The 14,023-nt window shown below is 41.6% G+C and overlaps 1 pseudogene; it reads left to right on the top strand.

Moving 5' to 3' along the window:
• The first annotated feature begins 8,407 nt into the window (after positions 1-8,407).
• Positions 8,408-13,697, top strand: LOC144889648 (E3 ubiquitin-protein ligase Midline-1-like; annotated as a pseudogene).
• The last annotated feature ends 326 nt before the right edge of the window (positions 13,698-14,023 follow it).

The following is a 14,023-nucleotide window of genomic DNA, read 5'->3' on the forward strand; positions in this document are numbered from 1 at the left end:
AGCGAACGGCGAACGCTTTACATGAAATGGTTTGGTTCATGAAATGTTTTGGTCCATTCGCAACGCCAAAGCGAACGGCGAACGGCTTGCGAGTACAGTGACAATCCCCCCGGGGTTTTAATTAGTTTTAAAACATCGTTTAACGCCAACATAGCGCCAACATAGTTTGCCGACGGGAAATAAATGAATACGCTCTCAAATGTGCCATCCGAGGCAGAGTGTGTTCGCCACGTTCGGCACACGCGATAGCTCGCTGCTCTCTGATTGGTTGAATCGTTTTTTGGACATAGCTCGGTTAGTAATTGTCCGATTAATATGAAACCTTGAAAAGGCACATCCTCGGGTCCCCAGCAATATACCTGGCAAGTTTAAAGTATATCGGACCCGTGGTTGTCGAGAAACAGCGGTCACAGGCAAACAAACAAACAAACGTACAAACAAACAAACACACAGAGATTACTGGAATTATAGATAGATATTACTTATGTTAGATAAGGTCATTGAAAATATCAGACCATGCCTCATCACTCGAAATTCTCTATAATAAAATTTACTTCCGTAAGGGTGTCGGGTGGGAAGGTTGGGGGGCAATATCGCAAGTCAAAAAACCCCATTGTGGAGTGGGGTTGTAATATCATTAATATGATGTCATTGCCATAATTGTTATTACGTTTGAATGAGAAGCGGCCTTTGGAAAAATGCCACGAAAACCTCCTTGGCAGAACTCCATATTAGTGGCAAGAAGGGTCGCGTTATTAACCCTTGCGGGGTATATAAACTATAGTAGATCTACGATCAGATGTGTTTGGCTACTTTTCGAATTATCATGTGATAATGGAGGCACCTATGACATCATCATTCACTTACTTTATTCTACATGGAGAGTTTTTTTTACAATGAGCTATGTCTCAATCTTTTCTGCACAGCACTTTTGAAGCTATCGAGGTGCAAAGTTTTTCGTTCTTTCCAAGATGCCGCCCGAACCACATGACCTATGACGAACCACATGACCCAGTCGACTGCCAGCTGCACACGACCATCCTGGGTATCCCAGTGCCATCCTTTCCCGATTGGACTCGGTACTGCTGGATCCATCTTGAGACTCCTCTTCCAAATAGCGGCTTGATAGTTGGCTCGCTGTGCATGTTTGGTTAAGCAGTCTTTGCACGGATGTAGCTGGTGACTGTCGATCTCTCCCCTCTTGGCACAGAACAGGTGATATCTCAAGTCATTCACCTTCACTGTCCCCGACTTTGGTGCGTACATGAGACAAGTGAAGTTCTCCAATTTATCCATCAGTTCCTCACTGACGTCCCAGTCCTCTCCCAGCTGTGTACATGCATCCTGCACATCTTTGTTGGTTCTGATGAGTTTTAGTGCAGTCAGTTTTCCTCGTCCAGCGAACGTGCTGACTGTGTCGCATCCGGTATAGGCATGCATTCCAATTAGGGCCTGACATACATTTGTGCCGACTGACTTTCCTATTTTCCCTATGTCTAGGATTTTAGCCCTTGCTTTGGTGCCACATTTCTGAAACAACTTGGCATGAATCTTGGTATGAAATGCCAAGCCAATGACAAGTACGTCGGTGTCATCTGAGCTAATAAGCACAGACTGGTATCCATGTGCGGCAGCATGGGCAGCATGCAAGAACAGACGACCATCTGCTTCCTCGTGTGTGCTTTCCAGGGCCACTACTTATTGGCTAGCATCAGATGTGATCTGATAACACTTGTCATCGCATGTTACAAAGAGAACCTTTCCCTGTAGGCGTCTGATGTACTCTGGTTTCTTCCACTCTTCGACCAGGAACATGATAAGACTTGACTTGTTCCCAACATAGCTGAGAAACTTGCGCCATTGCCTTACAATTTGAGATGCCGTGATGTTTTTCAGCTCAAGTCAAAGTTCTTCCCCCCTGGTTAACCGTTCGCTGTTTTTGATGGAAGTCTCCTTGTAGGTGTCAAAGACGACATCGATCCTCTGGCTACTGCATCCATCCTTCAGGGCCATGGATAGGACAATCATGGCCACTTCGGCAAATGTAGTTTGATCACCTGCCACCTTCTGTATAAGGAGCATCCCGTCAATAATTGTTGCCGAATTGTCGGGTATCCTTTCAGCCGGGGTCACAGTCCCATCCCATGCCAAGTTTGTGAATACATACGGCTGCATGCTGCTTGGTAGGACTGTTTGCTCATTTAAGTTTGCTGCAAGTTTTTGAAGACATAGTGCAGTGTCATTTTCCTCCAGTTGAGTGTAGGATATTGCATGTCCAAGATGGTTCAATGTGCGAATTAGTTCTACGTTCCCTGTGAGAGTCTTAACTGCATATGGGAGCAACATGTGTTTCGGAGGCTTTTGTTGTGCACAGCTCACTGCATAGATAATGTCCTGGCTGAAAGATTGCATCAGCATGATGACCCTGTTTGATGGAAGCTCGTTTTCCGGATCTCCAGTCAAGAGGCCAAGCATAAAGCGCTGGAGATAGACGGGAACGACGAAAGAGTCATTGTCTACGTCGGCTGGATGATAGGGCCATGGAGTTGGTTTGTTATCCTTCCTTATCATCGATCTGATGTGTGTCGATGTCTGATCAATGACTTTGGACATGTTTGATGATTTCCCTTTCCAAATGCTCAGTTGTTGTTTAAGTGTTTGTATTTCTTTGACAGCATCTTGTAGTGTTACATTATCAGGTACGACAATCAGTTTTCCACTGTTGTCTTGAAAGATGTGAACGCTATTTCCAAGATCAGTTTCCAGTTTCCGTGCGAGGTTTTTTCTTGTAGCAGTTCTTATCCCATGCAACCCTCTTGATGTCATTATCGATTGTAGGTGCTCTACCAGCGTTGTCATCCTAACAATTTCCTTATTCGGGATTATATGGTTCCGGATGTATACTAGCAACTCATTGTATGCTTCTTCTTCAGTGTAGTCAGATTCGTTTGTGGCGGCCGTGTTTCTGTCATGTGCATCTTTAGTGCTTCGTCTCGTGTAACTTCTGTAGCAAGAGAAATGGTATCGTGCTTCAGCTGCCACAATGTCTCTACTTGTGGCAGCCATGATTTTCGTGTCACATTTACGCGTAGAATACTCGGGGAATCTCCTTCTCTGGCAGCGACTGAGCAAGGTCGAGAATGGGTGCATGGTTCCGTATTTTGGCCGCATCCAGCAATGTAGTCCACGAATCGAATGTTTGAGGGCTTATGAGCGGATCTTCTGGTTTGACATCTAACGATAGCTTATGAATGATACAAACGTCCTTGGGAACTTTCTGAGTGATCGCAATCTCCATTGCAAGTATTTGTTCAATTGTCTATCTGCGGTACACTCTGTTTCACCACCACCAATATCACCACCACCGTCTCACCTGGAAAGACACATAATATCGAATGAGACCACCACCACCACCACTACTACAAATTAGCATCAGTTGCTATAGTTGCTTAAAAATGTATTCTGCACCAACAAATCTACAAAGAGAAATACATTAGATGTCGTGCACCGCTGTCATGGTTGCAAATCACCTAAAATATAATGAAAATATTGACATTGATGACAACATTCGTATTAGCATGTCTTCACATATTGCATTGAATTTCATAGCACATCATGATCATATGTGTGAGGATATTGACTCTAATTATACTGTATGTGTGTCTCAAATCGAAACATACCTTTTACATACCTTTTGATTTTTGCCTATTTTTGTTCCTAAAATTGGGGATTTTGTGATGAAGTTTTGAGAGTTGGTGGAAATAATTATGTTTTAATAATCATTATAAAGAGGTTACTATAGATCACACAGGCACTTTCTATACATCATTTGAAAGGTAATTCAATAACCTTTTACTTGATATACCACACTAGCTGATATATACACGTGATATTATTTGAGAGCCAAAAAACTAACCCCACCCCCTAAATCTTAAGCGGGAAAAATGACCCTAAAAGCGATAAATGGGTGATCTGACAAATGTGATGATAACACAGATACGGCTAAGAGTTTCACACTGCTATCACATTTTTTTCAGCACTGGGGACCTTGGCCTTGCCAAAAATAACTGTTAGCCATCCTCCCTCTGATTGAGCATGGTCGACCCCTCGGCTCATAACCTATAATATTTCCTAAAAATATGTGGGAGGGAATAGGGAAGGTTAACGAAGGTGGGGAGGTTAGGAGGAGAATGTAGATTGGGAAGAGACAAGAGATGGTAGGAGAGGAATGGAAATCGACGGACGTCGCGGGATGGGCGTGGTCAATAAATGGAGTGGGCGTGGTCAATGAATGGAGTGGCTCTCTCGAATTTATTGGAATCTTTGTGATGATGTCTGCAGCTCTCACACCGCAGGCCGGTCGGTGGTCATTCGGTTTTCTCCCTCTATTCTCCAACATGGCTCCCTCTGCTCTCCTAATCCTCCGCTCCTCCACATCAACTCCAGGATGCACGCGTTCTTCCAGCAAGCCCCTCTGGTTAATCTCCCAAAATCCAGGCTGGCTGCACACCTCACCTTTTTTTCCTCACTTCTCCCATCTCTGGAAACTCCTTCCAGAGGCTGTTCTGTCTCTCTCACTCTCTTCCCCTCCAGGTGTTCAAGCTCGCAGTGCACCTCCATCTATTACCATCACAAATTCTCACCTATGATATTTATTACTCCCATTAACCTTTCCTGTGTTATTCAGATGGTAACATAATGATCTCCCATTGATGAACACAATCTTCCTGTAAATGGTGTAAACAAACCCACCCTGTGTGCGTGACAGTCCTGGTCACACCCAAACTGGAAATATCACAACGCACCACAGGTTCTGTGTTCATCTCTTCTTTATCCACCTCTTGTCTTTCTTCCACCTCAAAATTCACACCTGCACTTTCAGATTGATCAGCAAAGGGATCACAAGGGTACTTTGTAAATGTTATTGTATATTTTTTTTTTATTGTAAAAGAGCAAATGTATATGGTTATGTCATTATGTATGTCCATATGTTTATATGCCAGGTTAACGTCTTCTTCTTCTTCAAATAAAATTAACACACTCTTAATTAACCCTCTTAATTACGTTGAGACTGCTGAGACCCCTCACACCTTTGACGACCCTTTAAATCCCCCAAGACCCTTCAGACCACCAAGACCACTGAAGACCCAAAATACCCTGGAGACCCAAAAACACCCCAAAGACCCAAAATACCCTTCATGGCCCCGAGGCTCAAAAATACCCTGAATACCCAAAAACCCAAAACACCCTGAAGACCCAAAACACCCCAAAGACCCAAAACACCCCGAAGACCCAAAACACCCCGGAGACCCAAAACACCCTGAAGACCCAAAATACCCCAAAGACCCAAAACACCCCCAGATACCCAAAATACTCCTAAAGGCCCAGGGGATATAAAAGACCCTGAAGACACAAATGGCGTTGAAGACCTAGAAGACCCCAAATACCCCAAAGAACGAATAGACCTCGAAGACCCACAAGACCCTGAAGACCCAAAAATACCCAAAGACCCTTAAAGACCCAGAGGAAGCAAAATACCCTTAAGACCCAAAATCCCCTGAAGACACCGAAGACCCCAAATACACCAAAGACCGAAAACACCCAGAAGACCCAAAATACCCCGAAGACCCAAAATACCCTGAAGACCCAAAAAGACCCCAAAGCCCCAAAAATACGACGAAGATCCAAAACACCCCAAAAACCCAAAATACCCAAAAGTTCTAAAAGACCCCGTAGACCCACGAGACCCAGAACACCCAAAACACCCCAAAGACCCAAATGCCCTTGAAGGCCCAGAGGATCCAAAATACCCTGAAGACCCAAATGGCCCTGAAGACCCAAAACACCATGAAGACACAAAAGACCCAAAAGACACCGAAATGGTCAAAGATGCCGATCCCTCTAAAACGACGTGTGCTGAGGTGTGTGGAGCACGCCGAGTCACGCTAGTTTTAACAATAACAAAGTTGAAGTCCTGTGGTCTGAATGACTTTTCAGAGTGAGCTGAAAGTTAGATTTATAAAAGATCAAGAATGTTCACGTGATATTTTTGTAATGATAATAATTTATACATTATTGTTGCAATGTGAAGTGAAGAAGATATAAAAGTGTTGCGGACTTTCCAGAAATGAGATGGAACCAAAAAGATGGTGAGATTGTCATTAGATGTGAAAACAGTAACAACAAGGTCGAATTGGCACAACAAGTCGATGACGTCATTACATTCCTGTGTGATGTCATGAAAGTGACACACCTGTGTTATGCTTCCTTGGAGGATCTAATAATCGTTCAGTTTGAAAACAGCTTCATCAGGAGAGGTAATGTAAATATCATTCAGTTTCTGTGTTATGGAATAACAGATTATTATATGGTTTTATTACAAGGATTGATAAACCTCTTTGGAATCACAAAGGTAAATATGAAATTCATCTGGTTGTTATATATGGTTCCCACTTGTTTTTGGTCCCGATGTGTTTGTGTACCTGTGTTTGATTTGTACCTTATTTTGCAATAAGTTTTACTCTTACCTGTTTTATACCTGTTTTCCCAACTTCCTGACCTGCACATACATATGAGGGCGAGTCAAAAAGTTTTTCTTTTTACAACAAGTTTTAGAGCCACACCCGTGACTTCTATTCAAGGATTCAAGAGAATCATCCAGTACTGGGAATAACGTGACATGTTCAGAAACTGCAGAAAATGATGCACATCCGTGTCGAGTTTCTTGGTGTTGGCTCGTTATTTATGGTTAAGGGGTTGGGGGTGAGGGGGGTAAATGTATTGACTACGTTCGACGTACAATGTCGAATATCCCATTATGGCCATTCCAACTTTTCCCACCATTGGGCCAACATTAGTTAGTGTGCTACCTGGAGAGTATTTTTGTTGTTAAAGAAACAAACTACAAGTAAGCACCTCAAGTGTAACAAATACCATAAGTTTCTTATTTTCATTAATCTGTTCATGTTGTCCTCCCTTTAAACCAACGATGTGCGTGTAAGAGAGTAAAGTGAAACACCTGGTTTGTCTGGTTTTCCTTGTTCTTGTTTATTTCAATCACATATTTCTTTCTGATTCATGCTGAATGCAAATTCATTCCTTTCTACGTCACAAGTCATGGAAATATTTTTTCTATGAAAGAAAATGTTCAGGAAAATGTTTTTTCAAAACAGAGTTTTTTTACAGCGTAATTTGCACAGATATGTAATACTGATCCAAGATTGACCTCACTTGGCCCCAAAAACATATTTCACTCAATTATGAAATACTGATCCAACATTGACCCCACTTGGCCCCAAAAACATATTTCACTCAATAATGTAATACAGATCCAACATTGACCCCACGTGGCCCCAAAAACATATTTCACTCAATTATGTAATACAGATCCAAGATTGACCCCATTTGCATGACAGGGGCTTGAAACTCAGGACCTTGCAATCTTAAGCCAGCCATCTTATCCGTTTTGCCAACATCTGGTTTTACTCTTCCATGAACCTCCATCTTATATAGAAAAACAATTCGCTAACCCAGAGCCACAGAATACTCGAGTTCGGGGAATTTAACAATAGCTGCCATGTTGTTACTCAAGTGTTGACGTGTGGTGTGGCGTTAATTACCTACCTTTAAGACATACCTTTTAATTAAGGAATTAATTTAAGAAAGGAACATACCTTTAAGACATTTTCACCTTTTAAATCCCGTACACCTTTCAGACCATTACAGACCTTTTAATTTCGACCCTTTAACCCCTTAGACCCCTTCAGCCCTTTAGACCCTTCAGACCCTTCAAACCCTAAACCTCTGAGAGCTTTAACTTTTGTTCCTGAAGTCTATTTGGACAAATTAACCCCCCAAGACCCTTAAGACACTCAAGACCCCATTAGACCCTCTAGATCCTTTGGCCTTCAACTACTTTGGTTCTGCTGTTGGTGTTTCCCCCCACTCTCTGCTGTTCCTTTTGTCCTGTCACTTTCTGATCCGTTCATTGTACTAGTACGAGCTCCCGATCTCCCACGAGCCTCGACTATGTATACAAAAAACTGCATTTCTCACTGAACCCTGATCTTCATTACTCCATTTGACAATAATCTTCATCGAAATTTATTTACTGCCAGCATTTCAACTGTTACCCACAATCCCTCTGTTTTGTGATTCTCTCTTCCCATCAAAAGTAAGTGTTTCATGTTGAAAATCCAACATGGCAACCAACACATTCTATCCATATCAGTTATCCTCACACATTTTCAATCACATACTCCTTCCTTTTAACTGTTTAACTTGCATCGACAAACACACACACACTTTAATACCCTGAATCTGAATGATAATTATTCCTCACATAATTGTTACCTCCACCACTGAATGTAGACAGAGCATCGACATGTTTTCACCCCTGTCTGTCGGTCTGTCTGTGAGCAGGATATCTCAAACCGTTATGGACGGATCCAAACGACATTTGGTGGACTGGTTGGTTGTCTGACCAGGACAAGTTGATTCTATTTTGGTGAAGATCTGGATCCAGACATAAAAATTCTTCAAAGTAATTCTTCACCATTTAGATAGAGGGCCAAACACGATATATCGCACGATATTTCAAAAAGTTTCAGACGAAACATGGTGGATGAGTTCGGTCTGTGACAAGGGAATAGTGATTAGATTTTGGTGAAGATCTGAATCCGGATCCGCATCCGGCTTCGAGAATATGGTTACCTTTTTTTTAGGGACTCTTCACCATTGAGAGAGGGGTCCAAAAACTATATATATCATGATATCTCAAAATGTTGTGGACGAGATATGACAAAACTTGGTGGATGAGTTGGGCAGGTGACAACAACAAGCCAATTCGATTTTGGTTTAGGTCCGGAGACAATTCCAGCCTATCAGTGGACTACAAAACTTATAAACTGTTCAGCCTGGTGGAGGTATGCGTTCTGACGAGGTATGCGGAGGTATGTGTTCTAATGAAGCCATGCTTCTAGTTATTTATTTCAATATAATTATAGTTTAAAAAGCTTAACTTTTTCTTCTTTTCAATCTCCATTTGCAGGTTTTAATTCAATTCTGCTTCACACTCTTCTCTGACGCCAAGGAGATGGCTTCTTCTTCATCTAATATGGGAGATAATTTGGATGCACTCACCTGCTCAGTGTGCCTTGCTGTCTATGACGAGCCTGTTGGTTTGCCATGCGGCCACTCGTTTTGTCGTGTGTGTATAGAGACATACTGGGCGAGCAAGGAAGAAGACACAGCCTGTGTTTGTCCAATTTGCCGTGAGGTTTTTCCACAAAAACCAAAACTCAAGAAGAATGCGACCATTGCCTACTTAATGGAAAATATTGTGAATGTGAAGAAGGGAGGCCCTGGGGGGACCGATAGTCATTGTGAGGTTTGTAAGAGAGAGGCAGCGAAGAGGTGTGTACCTTGTGAGATCCTCTGCTGTGAGAAACACCTGAAGCCTCATCAACAGAAAGGGCACAAATTGGTGGAGTGAAGATTGAGGAACTAAGATGCACAAAACATGGTAAGCCAATCCAACTCTATTGTAAGGATGATGAGAGCTTGATGTGCGTCACGTGCATGGGTGGACAACATAGGGACCACGACGTTGTTGATGTGGAGATTGCTCATTCTGAACTAAAGGTGAGTAAATCAATGAAAACGGTTATTGTTTGTATTTCATCCAAAATGTTTTTTTAATGTATTGGGCTTGAGGTTGCACCTGAATTTTTTTTTACTTCCCGATTATCAATTATAATCGATTTCTGATCATCTTGTTACATAATGGAAGTGGAATTTCCTCACAAATGTGACATTTCTGAGAATGAGTGTCTCATCAGAATTGTTTATCATGTTCTGCTGTTGATCATTCACCTGTACAAGCCGTAATGAGGAATGAATAAGGTTTTCATGTGACCATCTGATAAAAAGGTTAAATTGTTGATTTTACATCAACATGATGAAGGTTCAGAATCCACCACAAGAAACTCAGTTTGTTTTGGAATAAGGAAGAATATTCATGGCCCAGAGAAACTTTCAATCTTCCAACTTAAACATTAGAAAAGGCAGTGACGTCATATAATCTCAGTTCAGCTACCTGCCACATAATTAAATAATTAATTTAATGTAGAGTGATGTAATCATGAAAGCTTCAGTGCTTCACCAAACATCGACCTTGAATACAGTTGAGAAACAGTTTTTGTGGTTAATGTTGTTCTGCGACTTTTTCTCGTGCATCTATAGATTGAAACAAAAGAGATTGTTATGAAGTTTTAACAAACGGCCATCGTCTTCACTGTGATTTTTCTCACAAATGTGTATGTTAATGTGCAGTATTTATCTATTTATGTGCAGGATGTTACTTTTTAATCCACCGCAGGTTCACGATTCTTTACTTCTGTTGTTTCTTTATTCTGTTCAGGATGTTTTGGCTGCAAAGTATCCTCACGTGTCACAGTCAATGGAGAGAGTTGCATCCCAACTACAGCAGGTTCAGGAAGAGAAAGAGCGAACAGAGGTGGGAATCACCAAGGAATGGGTGTTCTTGGAAACTTAGCAAAGGTCATGTCCCCCACCCCGTTCCCCCATTTAAAAACTGAATGCACTCGAGGGAGGTGTTCGGTCATTTTCTTTCTCTTGTAATAAGTCATGGTTGTTTTGTGATGGGATGTACGATAACAAAAGATTCAGAAGAGAAATGACGATGCAAACAGAATGAAGCAAACAACAATTAATCCAACAATTGTACGGATGTCTGCATGTTTGTATGTGTATGTGTGAGCTAACAACTTAGCCAATGTGTTACTGGCACATGTTTTTCAAACGTTCTCAGAGTACTCATGAGAGTTCATGTGCGAGAGAATAATTCCCCCATTCTCCCAATCCATGCCCAACCTTACTGGAGCAAATTACCGTTTAAAACCCATTAGAATTGCCCTTTAGAATACCGTTTAAAACCCATGAGAATTACCCTTTAGAATTACCTTAAAAAACCCATGAGAATTGTCCTTTAGAATTAACGTTTAAAACCCATGAGATTTACCCTTTAGAAGTACCGTTTAAAATCCATGAGAATTGCCCTTTAGAAGTACCGGTTAAAAGCCATGATAATTACACTTTAGAATTACCGTTAAACACCCTTTATAAATACCGTTTAAAACCCATGAGAATTACCCTTTGGAATTGCCGTTTAAAACCCATGAGAATTACCCTTTAGAAGTACCGGTTAAAAGCCATGAGAATTACACCTTAGAATTACCGTTAAACACCCTTTATAATTACCGTTTAAAACCCATGAGAATTACCCTTTGAAATTACCGTTTAAAACCCATGAGAATTACCCTTTAGAATTACCGTTAAACACCCTTTATAATTACCGTTTAAAACCCATGAGAATTACCCTTTGAAATTACCGTTTAAAACCCATGAGAATTACCCTTTAGAATTACCGTTAAACACTCTTTATAATTACCGTTTAAAACCCATGAGAATTACCCTTTGAAATTACCGTTTAAAACCCATGAGAATTACACCTTAGAATTACCGTTAAACACCCTTTATAATTACCGTTTAAAACCCATGAGAATTACCCTTTAGAAGTACCGGTTAAAACCCATGAGAATTACACTTTAGAATTACCGTTAAACACCCTTTATAATTACCATTTAAAACCCATGAAAATTACCCGTTAGAATTACCGTTTAAAACCCAAGATAATTGCCCTTTAGAATTACCGTTTAAAACCCGTGAGAATTACCCTTTTGAATTATCGTTTGAAACCCTTTAGAATTACCCTTTATAATTACCCTTTCGAACACATTAGCATTGAACACGGTGGATTAGAAAGGTTCATCTTCTTCATTTTTTGATTGACGGACAAAACCAAATGTGGAAACGGCTTCACCGCTTAAAAATTGAAATAATTAAATGTTAATTTAGACTTATTAAAGGTTGAAATCTCCGATTGGTTCCTGGACTCAATCATCTTTGTAGATAAGAGTGCCCACTTCATTTTACCTTCAAAACCCACACCTGGTACCAGTGATTTAATCCTATCAGCCATAATCCATTGTTCCTTTTATTAGTTTCTACATTTTCTCTAAGAGTTTCTTCCTGATTTTTCAATAATTCAAACAATGATTCTTCCCAGAACTCCAGCAGAGATGCTGAGGACAGTTTGGAGGAGAAGCGGAGGTTGGTGTGCCAATTTGTGAATGAATCTGTGGATCTGATGAAGAGTGAAATCAATAAGAGGAAAATGGAGAAACTTTCTCTTCTTGGGAAGCAGAGGGAGAAACTGGAGCAGCAGATGGCGTCTCTACGTCAAGGAAAATCCACAATGGACAAAGCACTCCAGAAACTGGAGGCTGTTTCTTTTCTACAGGTGAGGTTTATCGTAAACTAGCAGGCGTTTATCCCAGCGTTGCCTGGTGATGTTCTAATCCTGATGGCATTTTGAAGAAATCAATTTGGTTTTTTCTCTATTTTTGTGAGTGTCTAAAACACTTCCCTGCACGCACTAAGGAAAATTGATATTTAATATTTATTTAACTAGTACACCCACTCACCATGGGAGCAGCAGAGAGACATGTTATTATCCCTATTATTGTAACGTTTGTGGGGGTAGATGGAGGAATCCCATCATAAAGGTAGCACTGTATGGTTGTAGCATGGGCCATGGATGGGTAGGAGACATCTCAATGTGTTTAAGTTGAGAAAACTGTGAGCTTAAGATTGTGTACGTGTCACCACACGGTGGGTGTTTTTGTGTTAACTAGGTAGGGTCTAAGGCTAGTTTCTCCCAGGATGTGATTACCCCCAGTGGCTTTTCCCCTACGTTTGTACATTTCCAAGCCCAGCCATGCAACCACCCCCATTAAACAACGATGGCTGTCCACTGCATGCGGACAGAACCCGTACATTCCCGAGCGAATTAAACTCCACCTCCAAGGAATCGTAACCGGCGGGCCACGCCCCCGAAGTTCTTCATTGGTGGACGACATGGGGTGTTTTGATGGAGCTCGACCATTGGTCGGGGTAACGTCATGCAGAAGGTGCGGGTAGAAATGACGGTTGGGAAAAGAGTCAGGCTCGAGGTCAGATAGTTTTGTCATGGAGGAAGAAGAGCGTGTCTCTCTTTTGGCACTTGTGCTTGTTGAAGGAGCTGGTTTTTTCTCTGTGCATGCTTTGAAGAGGAAACTGAGAAAGAGTGGCTTGGACAACTTTTATCGTGAGGAGGAGGGATTGGTGATGGTGGTGCTCTTTGTGGGAGCTGGGAGCCGCTTTGTGCTTGCTGGCCTGGAATTGAGAGGAGGACGTTTGGCTGCCTGCTTCACAGCTCAGTGCGCTCACGTGGCTGACAGCGCAATTTTGGGGCACTTCGACATGCAGTCCTTTCGTCGACCAACCTTACCAGTTAACGACCACCAAGCGTCTAAAAGTCCTTGTTGAGACAAGAGCTGAGTGCTGGCCGACTAAAAGCAAACATTTATTTTATTTTCTATTTTCCTTGTGTGTTTTTGTGACTGAATGAAGACATCTCAAATTCGGATTTAGTTTTACCTAACCTTTCATTTGCACCTCTTTTGTTTATTCTTATTAAATTAATCATGTGGCATTTTTCATTTATTTTGTTCGTTTATTCATCGTGGGTTCCAGAATAAACCCGTGTGTTTCGCATCGATAAACGTCTCGCAGCGTTTCATCTCACACCTTCCAGAACCACCAATAATTTGGGAGTTCACCTCGGGAGTAAACACGATCGGCCATTCGTCACCCAGTGGCCTTAACCACTGTCTTAAACATGACATTATTATTGCTAATTATTATTAACTAGGGCATGCCCGTACTATATCTATATCTAAAATTATATCCCCCCCTCTATTTACATGAAATGGTTTGGTTCATGAAATGTTTTGGTCCATTCGCAACGCCAAAGCGAACGGCGAACGCTTTACATGAAATGGTTTGGTCCATGAAATGTTTTGGTCCATTCGCAACGCCAAAGCGAACGGCGAACGCTTTA

The sequence above is a fragment of the Myxine glutinosa genome, chromosome 1, assembly GCF_964187855.1.
Source record: "Myxine glutinosa chromosome 1, kmMyxGlut1.1, whole genome shotgun sequence".
Classification (NCBI taxonomy): Eukaryota; Metazoa; Chordata; class Myxini; order Myxiniformes; family Myxinidae; genus Myxine; species Myxine glutinosa.